A 13,782-nucleotide genomic window follows, 5' to 3' on the forward strand; every position below is an offset into this window, starting at 1 on the left:
AATCACTTTTTAGAATCACTTTTTAGAATCACTTTTTAGAATCACTTTTTAGAATCACTTTTTAGAATCACTTTTTAGAATCACTTTTTAGAATCCAATTCAATTTAACTTTCTTATTTTATTCTTGTGCTTTTCCTAGATTTTTTTTAAATACAGAAAGCAAATGGTTAAAAAAAACCCAACACAACAGGTTCTAGTCATACTCATTTTTCCACACCTTGAGGACTAGCAAATTCTTTAATATGAGATTTTATTTGTACAAAGCAAAACTTCAAAACCACTCAAAAGCTTTCTTATTAACTGCTGTCAGTCCTTTGATTTACAAGGGCAATAAAGATCTAGAGGGGGCACATTTATCATGGAGTTCAGCACACCAGGAGCCATTTTCTCAAGCGGTAAAGCCAAGTGATAAAATGAGTTCTTTTGTTCTATAACCAAGACACATTCCCTATTTTTAAAAATGTGTGTGTTGGACTTCTTGGCTTGTAGTTTGGCCGTGTTCCTATAATACTCCATTTCTAAATAATGAAAAATTGCTAACATGCAGATGCTGATGATGCATCTGGAAAAACAGATTGTCTGAAAGAAAGAAACTTACTTTAAGCTTTGGTTTAGCTGCTAACTTTTTTTCCAGTGCTAATTCTTGCTTGATTTTTTTTTTTAAGTGGGCTAAAGAGTGTTCCTTAAACTCTTTGCAAAGCTGAAGGAATTCTAGTTAAGATGCAATAAAAACACTCTATTTAAAATGCAGCCATGCCGGTAAGGTAGAGTGCTATTTGCAAACGTCAGTTCTTGATCTGTTTTTAAACTTGTGTTTAAGTGATTTTTGAATGTTCTTGTATGTTGGCAGGTAAGGAAATTTATCTTCTTGTCTAGACTGAAATAGCGATGGCATATGTGGGCACGTAATTAACGGGCATGGCTGTGTGGGAGAAACCGCTTGCAAGAGTAAATATCTATATGTGAGCAAGGGACTCGGAATCTGACAACAGATGAATGTTACCCAAATCTGAATATTAAAAAAAAAAAAAAAAAAAAAAAAAAGCCCTATATAAAAATGCTGCCACCTACAGTCTCTTCCAGGAAGACAGAGGCATCCATTCTCATTAGTCATCTCTGAAGTCCAGTTATGCTCGGTTGGCCAATGTTATTACACAAGTAGGATGACAGATTTCCCCAAAATACTTTGTAATTTTGACCATAGTAATCTTTAATTCATAATCTAAAATTTTATGTGAAATTGCTTTTGATGTTTTGACTTCAGCTGGGCTTTGCTCCTAACGTATGGAAGAATGAATCTGAAAAAGGACAAAGCCATTAAACTTTGTCCATACATAAACCAGCACCGTACTAGGGTGCCCATATAAGCACAGTAAGTATTTGCTGCAGTAGTACCCATTTGTCCCCAAATTATGTCAAATATGTGATGGAGGGGCTTGGCAGATGTTCTGAACAATAGCTGCTTATTTGGTTTAATTCTTGGTTTCTTTTGTACATAGAATTTTAAAAGCAATGCTTTTAAAAGCAGATTGCACTCATAGCAATTTATTGCACAGCTTCTAAATGTGGTATTACGTGAACAAAATACACGGCCAGAAGTATATCTGGCCTCTTGCACTTTGGCTGTGGTCAGTGGCAGAATCGTAGATGGCAAAGCTAGAAGAGGACAAACATGGAGTGGTGTTTCAGAGCACGAATGTGTAGTGGTGCCTTACCCCAAACCTCCTCATCCATCCTGAGTAAACAATTTTCAACTGTATTGGTGCGTAGGGGGCAAATGACTCTTCACTGTATCTTACATTAAATAGTTTGGAGATAGAAGTCGCACTTTAATTGCTCTAATTCATATGCCCATGAGAGCATATTACTAAGAAATTAAAGATGCTGTTTCTTGGCTGACTCATAATAGTTACTTATCCAGAAGGAAGCAGCTGTTATAACAGCCAAAATGCCTCCCCCACCCTGTAACTGCTTTACTAGCTTATGGAAAACTAAATCTGTGGTTGACCTATCATGGCCATCATCTGTAGCAAAGTGATTTTTCAGATCTCTTTGCTGTAATTTTATGTTGGCATTTGAAATGATACAAAAAAAGGTTTAGGCCAGGAGGCCCACCTTTTTGTAAAGCTGTGCATGTTACTTCTGATACTTATCATATTGTAAAACCTTTAGTCTCTGATATTTAAAGTTGGGAATTATAAACTTTTTTTTTTTTTAAAGAAAAAAACCCTGAGGCCTCTTACACTATAGTCTCTTGAAAGATCCTAAAGCTTTGAAAAAAAAAATGAAATATTTTATTTTATGAAGCAGTTTTGGGGTCAGTTTTTCTAAAATGTATGCTTTTATGTTGGATAGTTTAAAGACCATCTGTTAACTGAAACCAACCATAAGTGAAGTTGCAGTTATGTTTCCTATTAGTCTTGTATCACTCCTATTAGTCATGTATGAAGGAATACAGAGACATCCACCAGAACTCAAAAAAATTGAAAAAGCAGATGTTGAAACTGTGTTGGCTTGTTGCTTTTCTTTTACAGGAGCAAGTAATTATTAATGGATTACAAAAACACTGCAAGACTGTTTGTGTAAACTCTTATGTAGAATCACAGCTAAGATGTATGCTTGATTATTGTATATTGCAATTGGAAATTGGAGTATTTTACTTGGAGACACTGAGGAGAATTTAAAAAAAAATAGATCATGAATGTTATGTCTGGAAGCACACAATGAAAGATAAAATACAAATTTTTAAATAGATATGCACTTCTAGTCTCTCAGGACTCATATATTATGTTGTCATGGTGAGCAGCGAATAAAAAATAAAATAAAAAGGCTGTTCCTTCAGTAGTCGTGACTTATTGGTAGTTATCTTTTACAAGAGTTTCATGCTGACTTAAGTAAAGATTTCTGAGGGAAAAAAAACAAACTTTATTTTTCAAATAAATTCAGCTCAGAGCTCACAGTCTTCCATGACACCACACTGAATTATTATTAGTGTGCACTGCTGTGAGAATAACGCTCACTGCTGTTTAACAATAATGTCTTTCCGTGGAATTTCAGAGTTAGTAGCAAAATGAAAGCAGAATCGAGTGCTGAAGCAGAAGTAAACTAGTCTGTTCTCAGACCACAATGCTCTTATCCTTGCTCCTCTAAGGAGAAATATTGTCATGCCCTGTGTCTGCAGGTCCATACAGCTTGGTTGAAATCTTTTTTAATAGTCTATGTATGTTAAACAGAAAGGCTTATGTTGTCTGAATAAAATCTCTTTAAGCGTATTTCTTTAAGACTTTTTCTGTCCTCAATCTGCAATGAAGTATCAAGGACATATGCAATTTTGTCTCTATAAGGCTTCATCTGTCATGATGAGTAGAGGTTAATTGATTTTACTTACTTCTATCATAACAGAAGATGGTGTGCTGCACTCAGCAGATGACAGTAGCATTCAGGAATGACGGGTCATGTCTAGGCTCTTTTGGAGCCTCTTCAAGAAGGCTGCCTTGATGAGGTCCCCTGACTGCAAACTGCCATTGATGGTGGCTTGAGGACGCTCCTGAGGTCCTGTCGTGTGTCCCCGGTATCTGAGCTCTGGGCTGCTACCCTGACCCACTGATCGCATCTGCTGCTGGAGCCAGAATCCAGGCACAGTTGGTCTGTTACAACCCAGTGAAGCAGCATGAGTCTGTCGGGGAGTATAAGGATGCTATGGCTCGTGTGTGTCTTTAGGGAGCTGAGGCTTTTCCTTGGGTCGCTGAATTAGGAGATGGGACAAAGATCACTCAAGTGTCACAAACTCCACATCTTGCAAAAGTGCAGAATTACCCTTATTGTCAAGAGTAAATCATTTTACTGCCCTCATGAGCACAGCTATGGACAAAAAGCCAAGCATTTATTGCCAATTCTTGAAGAAAATCTCTCCCAAGACCTCAGTAATCCCTAGCCCTGTGGAAGTTGCACAAGTTGCTGCATAGATCGAGCTCCAGCTCCTGATCCTGCTTAGAGCACTCTGGAGCTACATAATACAGGGCACTAGGCTTAGGCTGCTAGGGCAATGAAAGGCTACTGGGTGGAAAATGGGTTTCAGCAGGAAGAGGTTTGGCCTGAATAGTTTAAATTAAAAAAAAAAAATAAAAAAAAAATAAAATAAAAAAAGGGAAAAAGTTTACCAAAGTTAGCATGCTTGTGTGTTAAAAGCTTTTGGCCTTAAATATTATAGAATTGCTCTGAAGAATTTCATCCTTACTCTGCTTCAGAGTATCCTCCCCTTCCTGTCTATGACTTGTCTGCCAGGACACTCAGGCAGTTATTTCAGTGGAAGATTCTCCTACAATGAAATTTTAAAGAAGTGATAATTCAGCACTAATATATACTGTGATATTTGAGCTGTCCCTACAGCTCTGTCCGCCCTGGGTGCCCCTCTGGTGCCCTGCTGGTGTGTGTTCAGCACCTGAGCACCTTCCCTGGCCTTCCACTGGACTTGTGGGGAGTTTGACTTTGAATTCTTATGAATTCAAAGAAGGAGAAGGGAGGCAGAGCGGGCGCCCCAGGGGTTCGGGCTGAGCAAGCCCGGCACCCTGAGCGGCTGGATCCCCCTCGGTGCCTGGGCAGTGCTGATAGCCCTCGCTTCCTAACCGGACCTTTCCCGCATCTGAAGTGCTCTGATTTACTGGCAATGCCACTTCCCAGGGGACGGGAGGATTCCTGGGGGACACAGCATCTTTGGCGGTGCGGGCTCTGCTACACATTGGCATTCTACTGCAGATTGATTTCTCAATTTATGGAAAAATGTCATTCGAGCTCGTCCATTCTCACACTCTGGTGATAGTCCTTTTAATTTCCTTTGGCTCTTACTGCATTCTGGAAAAGGTTAATTAGTTATCCACTGAGCTTGATAGAAGAAGATTTTTTAGAATATAATATTAAGAAATGTTCTATTGGGGTATGAAGGTAACACCACAAGGGGGTACTATAATTTTATCAAATTTGCCTTGGTAAGTTGCTTTATTAAGGTAAAGTGATTACAGCCTGCAGAGTTAATTTTAATATGCTAATACACCACAGCAAGTTGGGAACTCAAATAAAATGATACAATTAATTTAAATTTATAGAAGGTAGAGAGACTTAGTAAGGTCATCTGTATGTTATATTAAGATTGCGTATAGGCTTAGCAGATTGAAAAGTCAGTTTTCTTAGAAGCAAGCTTAGGTGGCTGCAGTATGCACTTTGTTGACCTTTGCAGGAGGTAGTTAATGTTGTTCTGTGAAACTTAGTTCAGTTTCGTGTGAGAAGAATAACTCTTTCCAAGCACATAAACCTCAGGTTGGATATGTATGTTTTTTAGGGATTTTAGCAACCCTGCCAAGGTGAAAATTTAGTAGGGCTTGAATTCTTTTTTTTTTTTCATTTGCAATGGAAAAATACATTCTCTGGTATTCTTCCTTCAGCAAAATAATTGCTCTTGATTAAACCTTTTGATAACATGTATTTAAATGACTTGCTCTTGGGCATATGGGTGCAGGAATTATGGCTTGTGGCTTTGGGGAGGTGTTACTGCTTTTGTTTTGTTTTGGAAGGGAAGAAATGCCAGCAGTGTAAAATATCTAGGCTTTGAATTCTTATGTCACGGCTGTCCTCAGGTGATGCAGCACTGAGCTGTAGAAGAATAGGATAAAAATGAATTTAACAGAAACAGGTTCTTTGAAAACCTTGCTATTGTATTAGGCCAGGAGAAACTAGAAGAATAAAAAGTAAAAAGAAACAGAGAACGAGGGAAATGAGGAAGAATACAGTGAAACAAAAGTTATGGAATATAATAGTTTTAACCTTTTGCTTACCTATAGCTTATTGGTATTTGGCTGTTTTATATAACTGGAGCAGAATTTATTTGGGGCACATGAATACTTTCAGTGCGGAGAGGCTGTGATTTCTAAGTAGGGTCTCTAGGTGATAGCATCGTGCGAATCTAAAATGCCCCAAACAGTAGTAATAACTGGAAGGTGGAAGGTAGACAGATGTTTAAATCTCTGCAGGGCTGTGACGGCTCTGGGAGGGAGGGTGAATAGCTGTTCACAGTGGTCTGTCTGTCGTCATCACATTTTGATGTAGTTCACAGAAAATCTGGTTAGAAAACAGGAAGGAACTAGTGAAAGTAGGAAACACATTAGAAAAATACATTCATATAATTTCTATAGAAGACAATTTTTTCATTCTAGTCATCCTATTGAGTGACTTTCACAAGAGGTTCTTGAGCTCAGTTTCTCTGCAGGATATGGAAAACTGGATCATCAAGAAACCACTGAGAGTCTAGTTTGCTAGAGATAGCAGTTGGCAATGATATAACAAAATGGGGTTTTCCAAATGTTTTTAAAGATGTTTTCAGTATCCATTTACAGTCTGTTACTAAAATCTACACCATAACATGTGTGTATTTTGAAGGCTATGCTGAACTGACAGGATCGGTGCTGCCAGCCCTCTGTTGATGTGGGTAGGTGAATACATGAACCTACAGTCCTACAAGCATTGAGTCAGTGAGGAACTGCAGTATAACTTTCTTTTCCTTAAATCCACATATAGTACAAGCCTTGGCATAATGAGAATTCCAGTGGTGGTGCCCTTACCTGTAGACCTCTGTCCTTATTTATACTATAAATAGCAAAACGTCACTGTGAACCAGCCAATGTCGAGCTGTTCCCATTGCTGAATTTTTGTCCTTGCATGATGCAGCACAGAGGTAACATGGAGCTTGGCGTTTTGGCACAGGATACAGAATCAGACAGTTCTGGCGGTCACAGTGAGTGAGCTCTTGCAGAACACAGGTCCTGTTTTATTGTGATCACTGTTTATAATGATTTCCAGAGATTGGCCTTTCCCCTGGGAAGTGCCAGCCAACAGGAAAGGGGTGTTGCCTCCCACGAGAGGCAGCCAGTGTTCTTGTCATGGCCTTCCCTGGTCAGTTCTCATCTGTGCGTGGACGATGTGCCTGAGCAGCACCACCAGCACCATCTTCATGAACGAGGCTGTATCTTCCCCAACAAGAACAGGAGGTTGGGTTTAAGGATGCTTAAATAACAAGAAAAGGATATGATTTCACTTGTTTTCCTTTTTAGGAAGAGTGCAGAAAAAATATTGCAAAATTAAGAATTCTAGTGATAAAAATCCTTATTCACAGAAACCTTGAACAATAACTTTTTTTCAAAGAGAGAATAAATAAAGGCAGTCTAGATTTGTATAACAAATTATTCACATTAAATTATCAAATTATATGCACAATTAAATTTTTATTAAATAAGAGATAATGTATGCAATGTTATGATAATCTTATAAAGTATAACAAGTTTTTAACTTTAACAGCACCATGCATAGTGCCTCTGTTCTCGGGGGATTAATTTTAAAAGACATTCAGCAATTGAAAAGGAAATTATAAAATTAGTCACTTGAGTAATTTAAACATGCAAATAAGTATCCCAACTGTGTTGATACCAGATTTACTAGGGCTGCTTAGACTTGATCACTTTAATTATTCCTGCTTAGTGTCATACTTTAGAAAGCAAAAATATAGAATTATCTGTTACAGAATCTTTGTCTGATATTGTATCACTGTGCTATATGCTAGCCTGCTCACTTGCAAAAACTTATTCCAGGTTTTTCTCCTTCTACTTAACATGAGTAATCAAAAATATTCTAGCACTGCATTGTTATAGTAATATCAGAGATTTGAAAACAATTTGGTTTTACTTGCTGAGTTAATTAAAGTATGATATATACATATGTTCTGATCTGAATCAGTACAGGGAAGTGGCTGAATTCTATGTGTGGCAGCCTCTTTTTGCATTTAGGAAAAAAAGCATGCAAGAAGATATTCATGCAAGATTGAGTTGTTAGTATGTTACACATAGGACATAAGTGCCACAAGAATTAGGGACTAGAAGCATATCTTATGAATGGTCAGTATGTGTTTCATAATCCTAACTCTTTATTTGTATTGCATTAGTGTGCAATTCCCTAGAGAGGGATCAGGACTCCGCTGCTCTGTTCAGACACAGCACTAAGATGGTCACTGCTCTTAAGGGCTTGCACTGTACAACAGGTGGGTGCACGGGATGGAGGTGCAGGAGCCTCCTGAGATGGTATCAGCTGTACACATCTGTCCTGATCGCTATGGATGTATTGAAAGCATCACAGAGAAGAGTTCTTCTTGAAGAAGATACATCTGTTGTTATTTGTGATGTTTCTGATACAACTGTGTTAGAAGAGAAATATCCTGCTTTGAAAACTAATTGGCCAGCATCTTTGGTGGAGTCAAAATAATAGTGAACAAAAAAATAAAGGGAAACCTCTAGTAAATTGGTGGCTTTGTAAAGATGAAGTACCCTAAAAGTAAATAATAGTAAAAGGGGTAGGAAGAAGGCAGAACTGCACAGATGGATTTCTTATACTTAAAAAACGGCTCAAGAAAATGATCTGTAAACCATCTTTTTTTAAATGGCTGGATTTTGAGCAAGATAGCATTTATGAAGGTTGCCGAGGAAAAGGTTGTAGGAGTTATGATAAATGAGGGAGACTTGATGAAGGCATTTAGTTGTTTGGATGGAGAGGCAATGTTGCATCCTAATAGTGCTGGGTTGGAAGAGTGTTAGGCTAGATCTCATGGAAGAAATAAAGAGAAAATGAGACTTTGGTGATGTGAAGTTTTAAATCTAACTAACAGAAGATGGTGATGATTGTGCATGTGAGGCAGAAGAAACAAGGCACTGCTGAAGGTGAAAGCTGAAAGGTGTTCTTCGGTGGGATGGTTTTGACTTGCGTGCAACGCACATGTGGAAATAAACAGACCATGACTGTGGTTTGGGCAAAGGAGCAAGCAGGAGCAAAGAGATGGAAATGAGCTACCTGCAGGAGAAGTTGCTTACTTGCAGCTTTGCAGCTTGCTTGAATGTAGGCAGATGCTCAAATATGTCCAAGACCTGTCCCCGCAGTGCGACAAGGAACATGCTGCCAACACAGCTGCACGCTCTGAAATCTGTGCAGGTAGCTTGGCACTGGTTGAGAGCTGTGTTGCCTTTGCCAGCGGCGGGCAGCTGACATGCGTTTCTTAAGGAAATCTGAAGGTGAAGGAAAGCAAATGGAGTTTCCCTCCTTTTTGTTGCATGAGCGGCACAAGTTAAATGGAGTAGGACAGTGAATTGGCCTTGTAGACTGATGTGTTCAATCATCTGCTCTAGCTTTGCTTTGATAGAAAGATAAATGAGTTTGGCAATATTCTCCCTTTCCTCGTTATGTGCAGACTGAATCATTTTTTTCAGTCATAGCCTTTTGTGGGGTTTACTTTGACATTAAAATATATTTGTGCCAAAAATGTATTTATGTTTTAGAGTTCTTATCTACAAGAAACTAGTTAAACCTTGCAAGCGGAATGATAAAGAAAATAAATGTATGACCTATCTGTATGTGCAGGACTGTTTTTAGGCTAGTACTTATCTTCACAGAATGTCTGTTGATACAAATACTAGGATAAGAAAGAAGGAGCATCTCCACCTACATAACATCTAGGAGTCTTTGCTGAGCTGTAGAGGACCAGCAGGTGTAGAAGTTGCATTAACAAATGGAGTGATTTAGACCTTATTGTAGGCACTTGGCTGAGTGCTCAGAGGGTGTTTTTGTTTGCTTGTTTTCAGTGGGAAATGGCTGAGGCAAACAGATATTTTGTTTTTTGTTTTTTTTTTCCCCAAGTGACTTTGTAAATTTCCCCCCCAGGATCTGTACATAAGAACCACAGTTTCCACATGCAGATATAAATGGAAATAATCTTTGCAGCTATGGATACTTTTTAATATTAGTTGAAAGTAAGGATGCACATAGGGCTTCTGCTCTATAAAAAGGTGAGAAAACAAATAAGAACAAGTGTTAATTCATGTATACAGAATTTGCATCTGCACAGCAGGTGTAAATGCTACATTAATGCTGGAAATATGTGTCCTGCTGTGTAGTTTTCCTCCCTTTTTATTACTTCAATGTTTGGTCGCGTATGAATGCACCATACTTATTTGCATCTTATCACAATGAATTCCTCTTTGTTTCCAGTTATCCATATAAAGAAACAGATGCTCCACACAGACCTCAATAAAATATTCAAATGAAATAATGGTTTTCATATTGCAGTGTATGTATACATAAATATTACTTTTTATACCAGATTATTAATTGCATATGCAAAAAATGACCAATAAAAAGAATGTTATTAAATATGTAATTCCAAATACTTCTAATGATGGATGTCAGAAGTAGGTTTCAGTGAGGATCTACAAGAAATTAAATGAAAATTATCTAGATTTTTGAGTCAGAGATACTTACAAAAAAATCACATCCAAATGATCTATCATTATTGAGCACTCCTTCTATAAAAACAAATCCTGTTAATTTAGTAGCTGAAAATACATGGTATGTTGAAAATGAGACCCCTGTTAGTACACTGGACGGTTAGCATGCTTGAAACGTACAATTAGTAACTCCCCATGACAAGCTGGATGTGACTGAGTGGCCTGAGAACTCTCCAGAGGAGGGATGAAATTCAGTTATCTGGGGAAGCATTTGGGTGCCTTACAGCACCAGAGCGTCCTGCTCGTTGCCCCCTGACTAGCCTGACCTCGGCTTTCAGAAGCCATTATCTTGTGGCTGTGTTACCGCCACTGCCCAGGGCGGCCCATTAAAGCCCGTCCCCTCGGCAGGTAGACAGATCTTCATTTCTAAACACACAGAGGTGAGAAATTACAAATTTGGGGGTAATTCTCAGTGATTAGAACTGTTATTGCTGAAATTTGGAAATGTATTTCTCATTTGAAATGGTCATTTGTTCAATAAAAGCATGTTTGTGTAAAACCTCCCTTTCCCTTTCCTTCCGTTCAACTCATGGGAATGGAAGGACCCGCTGGTAACCGGGACGGGCTCGGAGGAGCCTGTGCTGCAGGGCAGCCGGCTCTGCCTGGCCAAACTCGCCTGGTTGTCACGCTTGTTAGGTCTATGACATTGCACGCTGCAAATGTTTTTCTCTACTTGTTTTCAGCTTTTAAGTGTCAGAATGCTGGATTAAAATATTTTATTTTGAGCAGAAGGGTGTTAGTCTTGGGGTAGGGTAGAGGCTCAAAAGTCTTGAATAGTTCTAGGGTCTGATACAGACTTCCTGGGCGCTTCCTTTGCTGACTTGTAGTTTGTGTCCCTCTCTTACGTGTCGTTAGTCTGTATTAAAATAGTAGGTCAACAAGTCAGGATCTCATAGTGTGTTTCTAAAGCATGTGATAAATAAAGCTAATTTTAAATAATTTATAATAGAACACAAATTTTACTATGTATTTGATATGTTAAATGTTTTCAAGAATTGAATGGAAAAATTATGTGGACAATAATTTTGGTGTAAATTACTTTAAGCAATTGTGTGTGAATAATAGTGTAATCTTAAAAACATATGTTTCAGGGATTTATCCTGTTTCAGTTGTTCCTTGGGTCTGCAGCCTCCTTATTTTAAGATATATGTTGTGGAAATAGTTTTTCTTTTTGCATGAGAATTATCAGGCAAGAACTTATAAAATTCCAATTAATTAATTAACTAATAAATTTGGGTCTTGCCATCCACACACATTCTCATTCAGTGCTCTTTATTCATGAGGAATTCAGTGTGATATATCATATCTTGTTTTGATTATTATGCAGAATTGATAGAATATTTGCCCACTTATTTTATTAATGCTGTAATCCTTTGAAAGGGTCAAAAAAGACAGGGTATAAAGGAGAATATATTAAAAAAAAAAAAAAAAAAGAGAGAGAAATGAGTCCAGTAAATGGAAGAAGACCAAAAGCACATAAAAAAGACAAGCATCACATCAGTCATTTTAAGTTACTCTTTCAGACTGCTTTATATGGCAGTCACATTTTTCCAGTATATTTTTCTGATAATGCTTTATGTATTTTACTTGACGTAGCGGGTACTTGGGATTTGTACTTTCATATACGTGAATCACAAAATGGGCTTTTTATTTAAAATTGGTATTTTTACACTGTTTTATGCAGCAAAGTGGTGAATCAGTTTACTAGTACTTCAAACTTGCAGGTCAGTAAAATGCAGTTACAGTCAGAACAGTGGCTGTAAAAAATTACATCATGGAATCCTAGTTTTATTCATTTCCAATGATTACAGTAAAATTGCCTTTTACAAGCTAAAATCTCATTTTTATTTTTTTTCCCTAACTGCAGACTCCATTTGGCATCTGAAAACTGATCTGTTTTCTTTCCGTCCCATACATTATCATCAGTTATAAGCGCTCCTCAGTTAGAGCTTAGTGAAGGCTTCTGTTTATGGTGTGTGAGGCAAAGCAGGCTACAGTTGGTGCTTCTCAATTTGCATTGCTTCTGCAGGGGAAAAAAAAGAATAGAAACTTATCTTAATTAAAGAAATAATCAACAACAACAAAAAGATGTGCAGAGGGCAAGAAAGGGCTATTTTTGTATTGTTATTTTCTTGTTCATCACTATAACATAGTACTTTAAGGCCAAGTTTTTAAACAAATGGCATGACAAAACCTCCCCCATGAAGCAAAAGACTGCTCACTAGTTACACTGCAAAGAATAACACTAAGGAAATTAGAAATCAACTGAAACAATTTTTATGTTTTTGGCTTTTTAAAGAAATGTTTTTATGATTTTGACTGATAGTCTGCTTTCTTTTCTCTGCTTTCCTGATGTGAAGTAGCCAGTGTGATTTGGTCCTTGAAAATTTCTTTGGCTCTGTACAGATTTTATGGGTGCCTTAGATATCGGTAAGTTAAAATAGAGTTGAACTGCTCCAAGATATATTTGAGATTAAGCTCACAGATTATTCCAAGATTCAACAGCCACTTAGGTTTCTTCTATGTATGGCTTATTGGGCAAAATTTGAAGTGCATGCTAGCATTGCTAGTGGGGAACTTTTAGAGGCTTTGATTTTTTTCTTTTTTTCTCCCTTTAAAAAAAAAACCAGCATCATTTATCTTCTCTTCTAGCTGAGGCAGTCACAGGTCCATTCCAGAATGAACATAAACTGAGCATTATTTTAGAAAAGCATCAAAGCAACATGTTGTTATCCTCAGTAGCAGAGCATAGAACTTCTGAACTCAGAGCACAGTACAGCAGCATTAGTAGCCTCACCTTCATCCTTAAAGTTCTTGAAGTGCTTCACAGAGTAATTAGTTTAAAAAGAGTGGAGAGAAGTTAAGCAGCACATAGTCTATGTTATAGCTCAAATGTACAGATCGAATTCAAGGAGGAAGATATAGCTCTAACTTCTGTGAGAGAATCCTGCCTGTTATTTTTACCTTGGAAAAAGAGAACCATTGTAAACTTAAGTGAAATAAGCAGAAAAACATTTGTACTCGTGGTTCATCTCATGCTCATCCTTCTTACTACACATTGCAAGATTGGTCATGGACCTCTTTTCTGTCCATCAGGCAGAGATGGAAATACAGATGAATGTTCTGGCTTCCTTCTGAAGAAAACTTTGGGGATCAGTGTAGATGAGCAAATCTAAAGAATTTCTGTCTACAGATCCTCTACATCCAATTCACAGGTATGTATTACTTTACAACTTTATTGTCTTGTCCTGGTATTCTTTGGCAATTTATTTTATTGAACTACTCAAAAGAACAGAGGAGTTTTAACATATACTAGCACCTGTGTTTCCTTTATCGTGTTTCACTATGAATATTTGTACTGAAAAATATAAATATGCAGCAAAAAATTAAAAGGGGGCTCCCATGAGGTGCA

The sequence above is a fragment of the Nothoprocta perdicaria genome, unplaced genomic scaffold (assembly GCF_003342845.1).
Source record: "Nothoprocta perdicaria isolate Ctin4 unplaced genomic scaffold, notPer1 scaffold_234, whole genome shotgun sequence".
Classification (NCBI taxonomy): Eukaryota; Metazoa; Chordata; class Aves; order Tinamiformes; family Tinamidae; genus Nothoprocta; species Nothoprocta perdicaria.